The sequence below is a fragment of the Myotis daubentonii genome, chromosome 14 (assembly GCF_963259705.1).
Source record: "Myotis daubentonii chromosome 14, mMyoDau2.1, whole genome shotgun sequence".
Lineage (NCBI taxonomy): Eukaryota > Metazoa > Chordata > Mammalia > Chiroptera > Vespertilionidae > Myotis > Myotis daubentonii.
Window position 1 is genome coordinate 37101872 of NC_081853.1, and position 18034 is coordinate 37119905.

The window sequence follows — 18034 nt, forward strand, 5'->3', positions numbered from 1 at the left end:
AATTTTTTCTCCATAAGACCTTTCTGCACTTGATTTTCATAACTTTTTTTTGCCTGTACTGAGTTCAGTATAACATAATATGTAAAGTGGGATAATACCAAATGAAAGATAAGAAGGTGGAGGAAGTGTGGAAGATGAAGTGATAGAGATGGTGTAGGTGTGAACTGAGTACACTCCAAAAAATATTTTAATGGAACTCCAAAGTTCTCAAGATAAGGGAAAATAAGTCAATCTGAATGAAAAATATAGTAGATCTAATTTTATCCTGTAACTACTCCTGAAAATATATGTCAAATTTAAACAAAAATATATCGGCATAAAACAATGAATTCAAATTATGATTTATGAAGCAAAAGATTACTGTCCAGCAAAATATCATCACCTACTTTTTTGGTGCAAAATCTCTAATTTTTGAAACTTCAATGATTTTATAAAAATACTATAATGGCGTGTGTAGAATTAATATGTGAAAAATTCAATATCCAAAAAGTAATTCTATGTAATTTTAAGAATTTAAGCAAACTCAAGCATAAAAATAGCTAGTTTCTAAAGATACTGAGTCTGTAGGTTAAAATGAGTGGTCAATATTAAAAATTAAATTAGAATACTGTTATGTAACTTCCCCAAGTTATTGATCATTATTGCTTTATACACATTATGTCTAAAATATGTAAACATTCTACTAGATTGCTAAAATATCTAAATTACTATTAACCCCATCAAGAGAGAATAATTAAGGGATAAGAGCAACAGTTCAAAATGTTTGTCAATGATTAAGTCAGTTACCAATTTCAAAGTTTACTACTCAAAAAAAATGTACTGGTTATTTTTAGTTTTCAAGTTTTAAGTGAAAAATTATGCCCACTCTATTTGGGTACTTAGAAACAAATAAAATCCCATCTTTCAACTCCAGTATTATGCATACTTCATATACAGTTATTTCTTATATATCAATAAAATCCAAAGACTTATTGCAAGAAGCATGCAATAATGGGGAAAACAACAGAAAAAAAGCATTTCAAAAACAGAAATGCTTTCAGCAGTTATACAAAAAACTGTAACTTGCCAATTTTATCCTCTTTCAAACATCCTTACTTTGGTCTATATTTTTCAGTATTGTGTGCTGAGAATGACTTAGAAGGGATCTGATAATCACTTTGTAACATGTATTTTGTCTTTTTTTATTAAAAAAATTTAATGTTGACATTTTTCTCTTTCCCCTGTAAGTTTTTTTAATAAAAACTTTTCCTATATATGATCTCTTCAATTTTCCAACTTACACCTACCAAATTAAAAATAGGATCTGATCAACAGATTATCTATGTGCAGGCATGCCATGTTTAAATAATTTCATTAGTGTGATTTCATTTTCTGGGTTTTTTTTGGTGGTGGTACGTTATTTAGTATTTACTGTTGAGTGAACAATATCAATACCAAGGTGGTCAAAACTAAGACACTGCATTTAGATAGTATAGTACTCAGTATTATTAAACACTCTTATGTGTTATTATTATTTTGTAGTGCTCTACAAAATCCTTGCAGTATAAAAGTCCCTTTGTTATTGTGGAAACTTTAAATTTAATAAGCTTCTATTTAATTAGTCCAGAATTCAAATACACATTCATGCCAAATATTGCAATCACATGGGAGATAGGAGGAAAGATATTTGAAACACTTCCATGGGAACAACCTTGGGCTGCTCTCTTAAAGTATCAGTACAGGAACCCAAACTACTTCACATGCTATCCACAAAACAGATGAGGTATGAAAGAAATCTTGCGTTTAATGTGACCTTTGGCTGTACTTTTACTTGTCATAATTATAAAGGAGTTGCTCTCAGAGCCAACACATAAGCTATGTTATTACTCTTACAACCATTTCATAAAGTGCTTCACACTATGACAAATTCCAGGCAGAATATATGGAAACTCTTATTTTTGTTACTAAGCATAATAGGTCTTTCTGAACAAAAACAGTTCTGATATTATACATATGAATAATGACTGCATGAGAATTTTTCTTTTTAATGTACATTCAAGTACAAATATGGCAGTGTGGTTACCTAGTTCAACTTAACAAATCCTCTATAATCTAAATGCAAATTAACTAGAAATTTAATAATCTAATTATGATTTTAATAATGTAATATGCCATGTTAGATAAATACATGTCAAGAGGGATTAAAAACTACACACACACACACACACACACACAACCAAAAAGCCTTTAAGCAACTCTTTTCTAGATATTCTTATTTTCATACACAGAATTTCAATAAGGAGAAAGAATTGTTTTCAAAAATGTTTTGGCAAAACTGTCAACTTATCAATATATGCAACATGGTTTTTGAAAGGAAAATTAAAAAAAGACCACTAGTTGATCTAACATAAAATTATAAATTCTGATGGTATAACATATAGAATTATTTTTCAGTCCAATGTCAAATATGCCATAAATTATAATATTTACAAAACAAGCATAAATAATCTGTGTGAGAGGAAGAAAAACTCTATAGAGTTATCTACTATACCAGTGATGGCGAACCTTTTGAGCTCGGCGCGTCAGCATTTTGAAAAACCTTAACTTAACTCTGGTGCCATGTCACATATAGAAATTTTTTGATATTTGCAACCATAGTAAAACAAAGACTTATATTTTTTATATTTACTTTATATATTTAAATGCCATTTAACAAAGAAAAATCAACCCCAAAAAATGAGTTCACGTGTCACCTCTGACACGCGTGTCATAGGTTCGCCATCACTGTACTATACTATAACCAACTCTGCCATGCTTAACTTTTTCTTCCCAATAGTAATACCTCTCTATTTTCATATTGAAAATAGGTTCCAAAAGCTATAAAACATCCTCTATCTATATAAAAGGCTAACATGCTAAGTGTCCCTCCCACCATCCAACCGGTTGCTATAATGTGCACTGACCACCAGGGGGCAGACGCTCAACGCAGGAGCTGCCATGATGCACATTGCCATTTACAGAGAAATGGCAGTGCAGACTTGGCACTGACAAAGCAACACTCAGCTTCCCCCAAGTGGGACACAGGCCCCGCCACGACTCTGGAACTGACACTGCCATGGGGCAAAATGCAGCTCATAGCTCAGCCCGCAAACAGTGGCTGTGGGCGCCAGGTAATGACGTCACATTTTTGTTGACATTCTGAAGCCGAAATTGTCAACAGAATATGTCTGAAGACCAACTACTGCCACAACGTACCTCTGAAATCAAAAGAAAGCAACATCATTGACAGAATATGTCTGAAAAACAGTCATCAACAAGTACTACCAATACTGGTTGGAACTGCCTTCATAGTGAAAATGAGGTAAATGAGGATGCAATTTTGTTGTGGTGGAATGACAGTTACATGTCAATTCTGCCTATCCCTAAATTTCTCCAAAGAAAAACCATCTGATGGAAAATTTACTCGATGCTGTAGCAAAGGCAAAGTTTATCCAAACGATAAAAATTTTCCAGAATACCCAGCATATTTTAAAAAAAATAATGATAAATGAAGATTCTGACAGTAAAAATTTCATGGAAAATATCAGTTGTTATATCATGTTGTTATTGTTTATTTGTTAATCAATTTATATATTATTTTCATGTACATTTTACTGATTTTCTTTTATCTCTGACACTTCTATTATAGAAAAAGGGCAAATAGCGATATTAAAATATTTCTTCTAGTTAATTTCCTTTCAATGTGCAAGAATTTGTGCACCGGGCCACTAGTACTTTATAAAGGTCATAGCCACAAACTGCCTTGATTAGCTAACAAAAACACATAAATAGTGGTCATAATTGGAGTTAGTTTTATCACTAAAGAAACCATTTGCATAGATATAGCATGTGAATTAAGACTGCACTTAAACCTATATACATAAAAGCCCAGTGACCATTACAGCAGAACAACCGGACAACCAGAATAACCAGTCGCTATGATGTGCACTGACCACCAGAGGGCAGACGCTCAATGCAGGAGCTGCCCCCTGGTGGTCAGTGTGCTCCCACAGCGGGAGCACTGCTCAGCCAGAAGCTGGACTCATGGCTGGCGCGCACAGCAGCGGTGGCGAGAGCCTCTCCTGCCTCCATGGTAGTGCTAAGGAGCAGCAAGCCAAGTGGTAAGGAGCAAGCAGGCGGGCAGTTAGGAGTGAGGGGTCAGACATCCCCTGAGGGGTCCCAGATTGTGAGAGGGTGCAGGCCAGGCCGATGGACCACCCCCCCCCCCCTGCATGAATTTCGTGCATCGGGCCTCCATATATATTATATAAGACTATTAGGAATTATCTAATAGAAATTTGAGATATTACTAGGATGACCACAGGTGCCAATTTTGCTAAGAAGATCCCAGTTTATACCTATTATCCTGTTATAGTACAGTACACCCTTTCACTCTCAAAACTGTCTTAGACTGGATGGTAAATTACATGTTCATCCTAGCTATTACAGCATTTCATGTTACCTAAATCATGGATTTGAAGGATTTTCTAATATAACATTAATTATTTACTTGAAAACTCTAACTTAAAACTTTGAGTGATTCACATTCATTCAGATGCAGTTACTACCTATGGCATTCATACAATATCACCCAAACTCTGTTGCTGTCCAACTCTTAACTAATCTGTTTTCTGATATCCTTCGTGTGTTTCAGACCCAGGATGGAAGCTTCCCTTTATCAGCAGATAGCAAGATCCTTTTCCCTTAGCCTCACACCAAATTCATGATTTTCCTTACTCTCTGAGGCTCCCCAAAATCTTTTAAATAATTACATTTAAGTGTTTAAAATTATAATTGGTTACTTTCTTGTCCTTGTGCACATATTTAAACACTTAACTGTGTATTAAACCTATATTTAGAGTTAATTTAATAGTTTGTGATCATTTCTATAAAAACTTAGGCATCAGACACTGAATCATTCTTTTTAACAATACACATATATCTAACCCTGCTAATATCATTATTTTTATAAGAAAATAAGATTTGACCTAACAGAACCCTGTAAATGACCATGGGCTTACAAGTAAAATTGCTGATTTGAGTGTTAGACATCAACCAGGCAAACATATAATCTCGCTGCGGCACAAATTCTGCAGGATATAATTCTGGTCCACTACACAGGATTACAAGAAGAATCAAATCATAAAATTCAAGAAGCTCAAGTATTGCCTACTGTTTAGAAAAGATGACTAAGTGTTATGCGAAGTGAAACAGTTAGCAAGTTAAGCTATCAGAGATAAATAAAAATAAAACACCTCTGGTGAAAAACTATCTTATGCCACCTACATATACAAAACTGTCATGGTCTAAGAGAGACTCTTGAGAGTCAGACTAAATGAGTCCTGATCCCAGCACCATCACTTACTATCAGCTTGTGCAAGCATCGCTAAATCTGTTTCCTCATGAGTAAAATGAAGATAATAATTATATTTATCTTACTGTGAAGAGTAACAATCCGAAGATAGGACTACTGTGCTTGCACATAATAAGTGCTTAATAAATGCTTGCTATTATTACAATGACCTCCATTAATGTCTCTTTCCAAAAATAAGTCCTAAAATTTTATTTTGATGTCAGGAGAAATTTCACATGTATGGGCATATGTGTGTGCACACATATGTGTATCTCCCAATGAGAGATCACTGAGATGACACAGGCAATAGTCCACAAATACTTGTTAATAGTGTGGGCTGGATATATGATCATGACAACTAATATAGATCTTATTCAACACTGGAGAAGGAAGCTTTTTTCTTCTAAAAAAGTCCACACTGGCATACTGAAGCAGCTTTTAAAATAAAATTCCATATATAACAGTATTTGTGGTTGTTCATCTTCAGAACAGAAAAGTAATTGATATGTACAATTACACATATGTTTCAACCCATGTATGCAAATGAAACCACTTCCTTTATGGCAAGTACATGAAGATACTAAAGCAATATACTAATTAAACATTCATATATTCAATATTTCAAAATAAGAAATTTGGATATAAATATGCATAATTTACAATTCTACAATGCAACCTGTCTACAGAGGCCATTTTCAATATATTTCAACAGATCATCACAAGTAATGCACAATACTACTTCTCTTCGAAATGTTAAAAATTGTAAAGTACACAGTAATTCACTTGTAAGCAAACACAAAAGGCCATGTTGTGCACATGACACTCTTTTACCCAAACAACTATTTTAACCTATTCATTAAACCCATTCTACAAGCGAGCCTGAATGACTACACTATCTTATGAAATAGAGTCAGAAGATAGAAGATATACCTTATTTGGTTAAAAATAGAAACTTTACATAAAAGAATTGTTACCTAAAGTTCAAGAAACTATAGCTTGCATTTCTAAAGACCCTTGTCCATTTTAGTTTATTAAAATCAAGTAGCATGAAACTTTCCATAAGAGAGATGATATGAAATAAATATGTCACTATGACTGATATAATATCTATATAAACATCATGCTGTTTTTCCAATACACATTAATGGGGATTTTTTTTAAAAAGGCAACATCAGTCAAATTTATATCTCAGGGATCCAAATCTAAGTTGGACTTCATTTCTCTGAACTTCCCTAAAATATTCCAGTTGTAAAATAGATTTGCCACTAAAATAAAATAACTAGGACTCCATTATTTATTCTAAAGCAAGTAAGAAATACAGCCTGTCCTCTAGAAACACAAAGAGTAATGTGGACTGTGGTTTAGATGTTCAATTGGTTGAGAGACGATAGGCTATATTATTAATTTGTGACTCTAGAATGAGTATGCATGCACACACACATATGAACATTATATCATTGGTAACCCTAAACAGGTAAATTTGAAGCTAAACAAAGCATAACTAAAAGTTTATCTCTACCATATTATTTCTTTTAATCCATGGGCATTGCAATGAATATACTTTTGCCTTGGAGCTAGTACTTTAATTTTAAAGAACCACAAAGAAAAAAATCAAAACTAGTCAGTAACAATGCAGCGTCTAAAAGCAATAAACTCAAAATTAAGTTATAAATAATTTAAAGCATGTCATGAAGATGTATTAATAATTCATCAGATAAATAATTTACTAAATAATCAAATAAATAAATAATGAAATACATAAATAAATCAGCAAATAAATAATTCTGCAAAATAACCTAAACAATAAGTCACCAAAACAAATCACAGACCTACAAAACTACAATGATTTTCTGTATTCTGATAGTTTTAAATAAGCAAATGTACACAAACTAGATCAACCCTTGTTAGAATTAGAAGTATTTTTCAATGCTATTGGTAAAATCCTCATCTCAATACATAAGAACATATTTTCAATTTTTAAAAGACTGCATAGGATTGCTTCTTATAAATTATTAATATAATTGTAATATATTCTCTTCTATATTTTACATATAATATCTTTGCCTAACATATTTCCCCAAAACAACTGAATACTTAGAATATTCTTAACTTTTACTTTTTTTTCAAAGCAATACTTACAGTATAATAGTGCTACAGCTTTTGATTGTTTTCCTATCAGAAAAGTCTTCTTCATCCACAAAGTCTTCCTTCACCAAGTCTTTGGAAATTTTCTGCAGGGGTAGAACAGTAAGAATAACCTTAATTATTACAGACGGCATTTCATTCACTAGGGAACAATGTTTTATAATTCTACAAAGCAGCAATGAGATGTGGACATTATTAGGTGAAAACTATGTCAAGTCTGTAGAAGTCTTTAATGAACCAAGTACAAGCTGACAGAGGCCAGCTTCCTCTTTTAGAACTGACACACAAGCTGTTAAAATTGCCGTGATTTCAGACATGAAGACAAAAACTTCAAAAGAAAAAGTGACTGGCTGACATCTAATGCTATCCTCAATTTGAGAAGCTCAAAGTCCTTGCGATCATTTAACTATTACAATTTGAATGTAGAAACAATATAATTAAAACACCACAAAGAGTCAAAACACAATTGACCTCATAAATCAGTCTTCATTGAACATTTAAAGTTTTTAACCATCTATAGTATAGTACTCTGGAAATCCATCAACTTTAGATCCCAAACTATGTATGATTAGTTTCCCCACAGAAATAAGAATTTTGTAATGAGTTTTTGACAGATTTAAAAGAATAAATCCAAACAATATAGCACACTTGAAGAGAAGGAAACTAAAATTAATCAAAGTATTTTATGTAATTTATCTCAATGAATTGTCAAACCAACCTTTTAAGTTGAGTAATATTTTACCTTTTTTGTAGTCAAGGAAACTGGGACTCAGTAAGACCCCCAGTGGCAGGGAAGATTCTAACTTTGCCTACACCAATTCCCTGTGAAGGTTTGCTCAACTACACACCCTTATTTTGAGCCCAACCTAAAAAATGCAGCAAATCCTAGAGCATCATAAATTGATTACAGCAATGGTTCTCACCCTCCACCTCCAGGGAAGTTGGCAATGTCTGGAGACTCTTTTGGTTGTCATAACTGGGGAATGTTATCAGTACCTAGTAGATAGAGATCAAGGATGATGCTAAACATCCTCAACGTACAGGACAGCCCCAAAATAAGGAATTATCTGGACTAAAACGTTAATAGTGCTGTGGGTGGAAAGCCTGGATTAGAAAAAAATGGTTGTTATATTGTATGAATTTCCTATTATAAAATAACACAGATTTGGTTCAGGGATATAAAGGTATTTTAAATATGTATAACATTATGCACAGTGGAATATATGAAAATGTGTATCCTTGGAAAGATGGACATATGGAAACTCTATGTACTGTCTGCTCAATTATTCTATAAACCTATAACTGCTCATCAAAATAACCAATCATTTAACTGAAGTTATGAATAGCTTTCTTAGAATCAATACTAAAACGTAAGTTCTACAGTCATAAAAGTTTTTTATTTCATTTATCAAAATTACTCCAATAAAGTTAGTATGAGAACATTAAAAGTTGTATCTATGAGTTAACCCTGTCAAAGTGACAAGGAAGATAATAAATAACAAAAATTCATAGGGCATGAAGAGATTATTCTGATAAAACATAATATATAATCCTCAATGGTTTGTGAGATTTGGGGGGAGGGAGTTACTTAAAAGCTATCAGTGTTTCCTGAAAGAATATTTGTGATAATTAGTAAAAGCACTTGAGACAAGTTTCAGCATTATAATTATCAAAGCGTTCCAGAAATTATGTATTATTCCAAGTATTTTCTTTTCAATACCAAGTCATCTCTGTTTAGTCTCTAGGTAGGTTTTGGTTTCAACCTGAATCTACAATCTATCATGACACAATGCATGTTTCTTTATATTTGACCTACCACCTTACTACATAGAGCATTAAACAATGGTATCCTTAATCAGACACAATTATGTCATATCCTTCCCCCAGCCAAAAAGAAAATTTAAATAACAATATTATCCTACATAATAAAAGCTTAATATGCTAAATGCCCGATCGACCAGTCGACGTTCAACCAAAGTGTAATATGCTAATTATATGCTAAGGATGCTCAACCACTTGCTATGATGTGCACTGACCATCAGGGGGCAGACAGTCGACCAGTCGCTATGACATGTACTGACCACCAGAGGGCAGATTCTCCGACTGGTAGGTTAGCTTACTGCTGGGGTACGGCTGATTGGGACTAAGCAAGATGGGCCGGACACACCCTGGAGCCCTCCTGCAGTCCCACCCCAGCTGGCCAACCTCCCACGAATTTCCCTGGCCCCGATCATGCACCGGAGGGGTCTCTTGGCATGGTCTGCACCCTCTAGCAATCCGGGACCCCCTTGGGGGATGTCAGAGAGCCGGGTTTGGCCCGATCCTGCAGGCCAGACCAAGGGACCCCACTGGTGCATGAATTAGTGCACAGGCCCTCTAGTCTATATAATAAAAGCCTAAACGACCATTACAGCGGAACCACCAGAACGACCAGTTGCTATGATACACACTGACCACCAGGGGGCAGACACTCAATGCAGGAGCTGCCCCCTGGTGGTCAGTGCGTTCCCAAAGGGGGAGCACCACTCAGCCAGAACCCGGGCTCACGGCTGGTGAGCGCAGTGGCGGTAGCAGGAGCCTCTCTCACCTCCACGGCAGTGCTAAGGAGCAGCGAGCCAAAGGGTAAGGAGCGAGCAGGTGGACGGTAAGGAGCAAGGGGTCCTGGACTGTGAGAGGGCGCAGGCTGGGCTGAGGTCCCCCCAACCCCCAGTGCACAAATCTTGTGCACTGGGCCTTTAGTAATAACATAAGAGAATAAGAAACAAAGGGAGAGATTTTCTCCCATGTAACTGTCCAGAGGTAAACAATCAAAGGCTGGTGTGGCAGCTCCAATATCAGGAGCCAAAGTTTCTTCCAATCTTTTGCTGTACCACATACTGTTCTATCAAAGTCGGCTCATATTCCAAGAAGACCATGAGAACTCCAGCTAACACAGCCACATTGCAGGCAGCAGAAAAAGAAAGGGGAAAGAAAGGCCCACCCTGCTCACTTCTAACTCTTATATTTCAGCTTACAGAGTAGAAACCACAACATGGTGTTTTGGCCACACTTAACCACTTGGAAGGATAGGAATTGAGGTCTCTAACATTAGTAATAATGCCCAGACATAGAATTAGGGTTCTTTTTACTAAGAAAGACAAGTAGAAAAAAATTTGCAGGGTAAAATATAAGAGCCAGACTGCAACAGGGGCTACAACTCTTCAGAGAAAATGTACTCAAAATTTTTCATTAGAGTGTTCACTGTCAATTATATGTATATGTACATACATGTGTGTGTTTATATTTTATGTAACACATATATGAAAGAAAAACCTAAATGTTTAACAATATGCTTAAATAAATTTGGGGGTAAACTCAGAATAGAATGCTATGTAGTCATTTAATGTCATTTTTAAGAATTTTACTGATAAGAAATATTCTTAACATTAAATGAAAAAGAACAGGCTATGAAACATTTCATATAAAATAACCCAGTTTATATAAATATACATATATACAACACATACATATGGAGAAATGCTCATAATATTAAATGAAAAAGGACAGACCATATAACATTTCATATAAAAATAACCCATTTAAAATATATGTGCATCCATGCAAACACACATATATACACTGAGTGGCCAGATTATTATGACCACCCCATCAGTACTTTGTTGGGCCACCTTTTGCCTTCAATACTGCGGCGATTCTTCTTGGCATTGACTCCACGACATGTTGAAAGGTGATGTGAGGAATCTGACACCATGCCTGATGAATAGCACTGTCCAGTTCTGTGAGATTTGATGATTGTAAAACCAACTGCCTAAAGGCTCTTTTAACTTCGTCCCACAATGCTGGGGTCCAACCCCAGCAGGTCCAGGGGTTCCCAAAGGTGTGGACGGAGTCGGTGAAGAAGGAATGACACAGAGGCAGCGTTCAGGTGGTCATCATAGCCGGGTTCTCTTTTCAGGGTCTCCAGCCAGGTTTTGTAGCCAGTTCTCCAGCCAAGTTCTGTCTAGGATCTCCAGCCAGGTTCTGTAGCCATGTTCTCTAGCCAGGTTCGGTCGCCAGGTTCTGTAGCCGGGTTCTTCAGCCAGGTTCTGTCTAGGTTCTCCAACCAAGTTCTGTAGCCAGATTCTGTCCAGGATCTTTTGCCAAGTTCTCTCCAGCAAAGTTCTTCTGTCTCTAGGTTCTGTGTAGGTTCTGTGTCTAGGTTCTGTGTCTAGGTTCTGTGGCCAGTTTCTGTCCAGGATCTTTTGCCATGTTCTCTCCAGCAAAGTTCTTCTGTCTCTAGGTTCTGCGTAGGTTCTGTGTCTAGGTTTTGGGTCCTGTTGTCTTGTTACATCTGTATTTATACCAGTTAATTCCAATCCTATCAATCTCTATTCCAAAGGTTAGGGCGTTTCTTATCTCCATTCCAGGGAGTAAAGATTATGTAGCTTAAGCATGATTGTTCGTTGTTAAAGTGATTAATTACCCGCCTGGCACTTAGTTAAGGGGTTTTATTCCCTCCCTAACTTCAGGGGAAAATCCCTACCTGGGGAAACAACCTTTCTCAGAGAGGTGACCTTGGTTAAAACACATAGTGCCAAGAAGGTGAGCAAACATATTAAGAACAGTATGCCATATATGCCAGGTCCCTTGAAACAGCAAGGATGGACCAGCTCCCGGCACCACAAATGCTCAACTGGGTTGAGATCTGGTGATTGTGGGGGCCACGTAAGCAAGGTAAAGTCTCCCTCATGTTCTTGAAACCACTCCTGCACAATAGGAGCACCATGGCATGGCCGATTGTCTTGTTGGAAGAAGCCATCTCCATTGGGATACACCATCAACATGATAGGATGACCTTGATCAGCAACGATACTTAGGTATGTTGTGCTATTCAGATGTTGTTCCACACGAATTAAAGGGCCCAAATCAGGCCAGGAAAACATGCCCCAAACCATAACACTGCCCCCACCAGCTTGAAGGGTTGTACTCATGCATGTGGGGTGCATGCTTTCATGCTGTTTCCGCCAAATTCTCACTCTGCCATCTGCATGATGCAACTGGAAATGTGATTCATCGGGCCACATGACTTTTTTTCCAATGCTCGACTGTCCAATCCTTGTGTTCCTGTGCGAATTGGAGATGTTTTATCTTGGTAACTGCAGACAGCAAAGGTGTTCGAACAGGCCTTTGGCTGTTTCGCTGATACTCGCTCCATGGCTCTGAGCACCAACAATCATCCCACATTCAAAGGCTGTTAAATCGCGTTGTTTACCCATATCTTCAGAAAAAAATCACTTCTACTGTCATGGTAAACAACCTGCTTCCCTATTTATAACGGTCTGGCCCTCTAGCAACTTCAGCGTGAAATTATAGCTAATTTGCCTACAAATGTCAGGTGGTCATAATAATCTGGCCACTCAGTGTATATACATACAGTATATATTTACACATACTTCATTTCTATATATAGAGAGAGAGACTAAGACCACCTAAAAATCAAGATAATAGAATTGACCTAAATTAAAACAGTGGTTTTAGGCTTTGGGATCTATAACTACCTTTCACGTTCCCTATACTTTTCATTACTTTCTACTTTTTCTATAATAAACACATATTAAGCTTATGATTATTTTTCATGAAAATTTGGCCTAGATGAGGAGCACCTTATAAAAAGTAGTTAAATTCAAGCTGAAATTTATATTATTACTTAGAATTTGCTGATAATTTTTTAAAGGAAGAAAATCTATAACTGAGTTTTATCTTTCCCAACTGGCATGAAAAAATACATGTTTCTTTTTAGTTGGTAAGAAGAATCTAATCTCTCTATTCTGAACTTCTTTTCAACTTACTAATATTCACATATCACATCTGTCAGCTTTACACAAGTCACTCCTAACCAGATGCTACAATCCATCATTCCTAACAATTTACCTCAACGTATTGATTACTTTGCTCATCTCATTCTGTAGAACTAATCATTCCTACTTCATGCTTCTACAAATCCTTCCATTTTCTGTATTTTTCAGTCTATTTTTTAACTCTACTCCTCTGCACATTTTTCTGTTTACTTATATAACAAATACAGCTAACAGAAATTACATCCTTCTTATCTTTATGACTACCTTATGCTATCTTAAATTTTCCACTATTATTGGGTATACATACTACCATTACATTGGTATTAACTCTATTATCTGCAAGCCTCATGATTATCATTAGTAGAATGTTAGAATTTAGAATGCCTCAAAGTTCTTCACATTTTCTAGAATGATTCCATTTCCAAACCCCCATTACTACCACATAAAAGTGGAAAAATAAGGAAAAGAGCAAGCAACTGATATATTTGAAACTACTAACAAGTGTATAGGGTTGACCAAAAATAGCAAGCAGACAAAAAAGTAAAATACATCTAGAACTTGGGAAATCAGACATGTGCACGTGCGACACACAAACAAAACACACACACAGGGCAGAGAAGGAAGAAAGAAATGCACAAGCAAATGTAGTAAGTGGAAAATGTACAATCCAGACAGTATGGACCACTGAAAATCCAGAAGATAAAACCACAGGCAGAGATAATCAAACAAGGATCTTCAATGGAGACCAGATTCACACAGTTCTAAAACAGTAGTTCTCAACCATTGAAGATATTTCTCCCCACCCCCCCCCCAAAAAAAAGGATGTGTGGCAATGTCTGGTGTAGCAAATAGAAGATACTATTTGCATCTAGTGGGTAGAGGACAGGGATAACATCCTACAATGCAAAGGACAGCACCCCAACAAAAATGAATCACTCAGCCCAAAATGTCAGTGGTGCTAGAAGGAACTGTTGGAGTCCACAAAAGAGGCAGCACTTAACCAGGATGAAATATGAGTGAAAGAATAGTGGCTATAATACAAGTGTAATAAATCATAATAGGGCTAGTGAAAGAATAGCAGGAAATAAGACTAATAGACATAACTACATAACTGAGTGCATACTGTGATGGGTTTACACTAGGCATCTGATAGACCAAAGAGATAAAGAAAAATAGTTTATTATAATAACAAATATAAGAGAACTGAGGCACAAAATAGCAACATATTTGCTAAAATTGAAGTATAGACAGATGGAAACACTGATCTCCAGCAGTTTGACAGTCTAGATACCTTAATACTGTTAGATACAATTTTTAAATTTTAGTGAGAAAAATCTGCTTTAATGAATTGCTTAGATAGCAGGAAAGTACAGTCTCCTCATAAGCTATGAACAAAACAAAGTAGAATAAGCAAACCCAGAAACCAAATTTTGTCCTGAGAGTAAGTGCCTAGCACTGGCAAAACTGGGCTTACCTTTTGATGGCTACACAAGGCTCCGGAAATAGACTCTAAAAAGTCTACTAAAAGGAAACGCACCTACATCATGTTAACAGCGAAAAAGTGCCAAAAAGATCTTTCTCCTATTACCTGTTTATAATCATACTTACCCCTCACCCCCACCATTCCTAACCCCTGGCAAACTCTAATCTGTGTGATCCATCCCTATGATTTTGTGCTTTCAGGAATGTTTCATCAATTCTCTTGACACTTAATCACAAAGGGAAACCATCACAAAGGTTCTTATACTAAATTCACACTATGTATATAATCCAATAAGTCTCCTATGAAGATGTCATTAAAAGTGCTCTTAAACTGTTAGTGCCACAGGTCTCTGTGGAAAGCATAGGCAAACTCTTGGTGAAAGAAAATAATTTCAAACCAGACCTCAAAATGTCCAACAACTTTCAAAAAACTCATCTCAAATGAAAAAAAAAAAAATGAAGTCAGGATATCAGACACAATGAATGACAGCCAATACAAACATGAGACAAATTAGACTGCAGATTCCTCAATTATTGGAAAGATTGTACAATGAGGATGTTTTGAGCAATAGAAAGGCTTAAAATACACATATATGTATGGATTAAACAAAACTCAAGAAATAAAAAACACTGGTAAAATGTTAGATTCAGTGTAAAAGTTAAACTGTATAGTCAATATGAAGAATTAGTAAGTGGAAAGAAAGACTCTTAAAACTTATCCAAAATGCAGTTAAGAGAGACAAAGAACGAAAACGTAAAAGCAGTCGAGAGATACAAAACATAGAATGAGGAGGTCTAACAAAATACTGCTGAAACTCTGAAATGAAGAGCCCGTTTTAAATGGTCAATCCACTGAAGGAAAAAAGTCTGTAAAATGTAATAAAAGTGAACTTCTTTTTTTATAAACCATGTCCTTCGATGTCATGGTAATAATATCAAGTTGCTACAAAAAGCTTCTAAATGCTTGCTTTGAATTTCTGTCCTTAACTCATTACAGACCAATAAAGTCAGTTTGTAGCTCAGCACTAATCTGAAGACCACACTTTGAGTAGCAATGATCTAAAATATAAATAGATCAACATTAGAAAAGAATGTTTAAAAGACTGTATAGGTAATATTTGAATAGATAATAGCTGAAAACTTCCCTAATTGATACAAGGCGCAGACAGTCTAACAAGCAAGAAAACATCCACCACAACTATGCAGCACAATCCCAGATCAGCATTTTCTGTCATTTTAGAACTTGAGCTGGATGACTGTAAATAAATAACATACAGCCAAGGGGACTTAGTAAAGAAAGTTAGTAGAGACCAAGCTTCAAGAGCTAATGATCTCCACTCCCAGTGGATTGGAAACACTGTTCACACAGCCAAAACTGTGTTTAGTCTATTTTCTAATGTGTAACTTTGTAAAACAAAAACTTACAATTTTGTACTAGCAGAGGCTGAATATATTCTGAGTTATATTGAAATGAACCAGATTCCAAATTCCATTAACTGTCCTTTCAATGTAAGGTAAGCTATACTTATCAACTCATCTAAGCCAGTGATTTTCAACCTTTTTCATCTCATGGCACACATAAACTAATTACTAAAACTCTGTGGCACGCCAAAAAGTTAAGATGCTTTTTGCCGATCTGACAAAAAAAAAAAAAAAATAGGTATAATTTTTATTTATTCACACCAGACTGTTGTATTGGCTGTTGTCATTTTTTTATTTGATAATCTAAGGGAAAAGAGGCCAGAGCCCCTGACTAAATAGTTAGGTATTGCATGTTTTAAAAATCCCTGTGGCACACTGGTTGAAAATAGCTACTCTAAAAGCAGAACAAATTCTTTTATTTCTAAATGCAGACCATTTAAAAGACCATGTTCAGATATCTAGCAAAAGCAAAGGTATATTCACCAAACCTACTTGGCAAAACAAATTATGGCATCACAATAACTTTATGGGATGCAGGTTTTACAACAGAACCAATATAATTATGGCTAAAAGCTTGGAAAATGAAAGAGCATGGTGAAAAACATCAAAAAATATGCCAAAAAAAATATGTAAACTGTATGTAACAATATAAAAAGATATCCAAAATCTAATCAACTGCTGCTTCTTAGGATCATACCCCCTGCCTATCATATGATATTGAAAGGACAATCACTAGGCATACATAGCAAATACACTAAATGAAATGATCATTTAACCTACCTAAAGCAGTGTTGCCAAATTAAAATGATTTAGCAAGATTTAAAAAGTTTTACTTGCTCATTTAATCTTCATAAGATTCATATGTTGCTACCTCTAAGGATATGGAAAAGGAACTTAAATAGAGGGGAAAAACTGGGCTGAGCAATTTATACTTCCATCAGCTAAAAATAAATAACAGCTGAGCAAGGCAAAAATTGACATACATACGTAACCATGAAGAATCAAAAGTTCAAGCCATTTTTAAAAGCTCGGGGGCAAGTCCTTAAATAAGTGAAATTCTTCTCCAAACTACTCCATAGCTACATTGATTCAAAGTTAATGCCTGAGCAGATAAAAGACACAAAACATCTTAACTTGCTGGCTTAAAATAAAAATGGATGTAAGCTGGAAATTTATGGTTAAATTTGAAGGGGGGGTCCAAGACATTATTTTAGCCAGATACATGGTCTAGCTATGAGAATATGAGGCCTTATAATTTTAAATTTTGACAGCCCAAGTTTAATTAACCACCAATCCATTCCAAAAGGGAGCCTTTTGAGTTTTTACCCAAAGTTATAATCACATTTGTATGTATTCTTCTTAGCTGCTGCAAGTCTTCTTTGTGGAGAGAAAAATGCAGGCTTTAAAAAGATGCCTACAAAGTTATATTTCAAGACCCAAGGGGAAAAAAGATACCTACATATATACACACATTCATATATAGAAAAAGTTCCCACAATTGTAAACTTTTCACTGGTACTTCCTGATTTCTACTTAAAACATGAAAGTGAATAAACAAGTTTTTAAGTAAGATACCACTAACATTAAAAATTAATGTACTTTTAAAATATATGTTTAAGTAAAAGCGAACTGCAAAGTTTTCTTATTCCATCCATAATTTTAAAAACCACAAAGCCAAAATTCTTTATCATAAACATTTGAAAATGGCTTAAAATTGCAGAGAGAGAAGTCTAGTAGTTCACCTCTGTATTTGTCAAAAGAGGAGTTTAATTTATTA

At 35.4% G+C, this 18034-nt stretch overlaps 1 protein-coding gene across 5 annotated transcripts in view; it reads right to left on the reverse strand.

The window, feature by feature from the left end:
- TBC1D5 (TBC1 domain family member 5) overlaps window positions 1-18034 on the reverse strand; it is a 457482-nt gene that overhangs the window by 412198 nt on the left and 27250 nt on the right. For all 5 annotated transcript variants that reach the window (XM_059664053.1, XM_059664048.1, XM_059664051.1 and 2 more), the window contains one exon: window positions 7511-7602. The gene's annotated coding sequence lies outside the window, so the exon portion shown is untranslated. The remainder of the gene's footprint in view (window positions 1-7510; window positions 7603-18034) is intronic.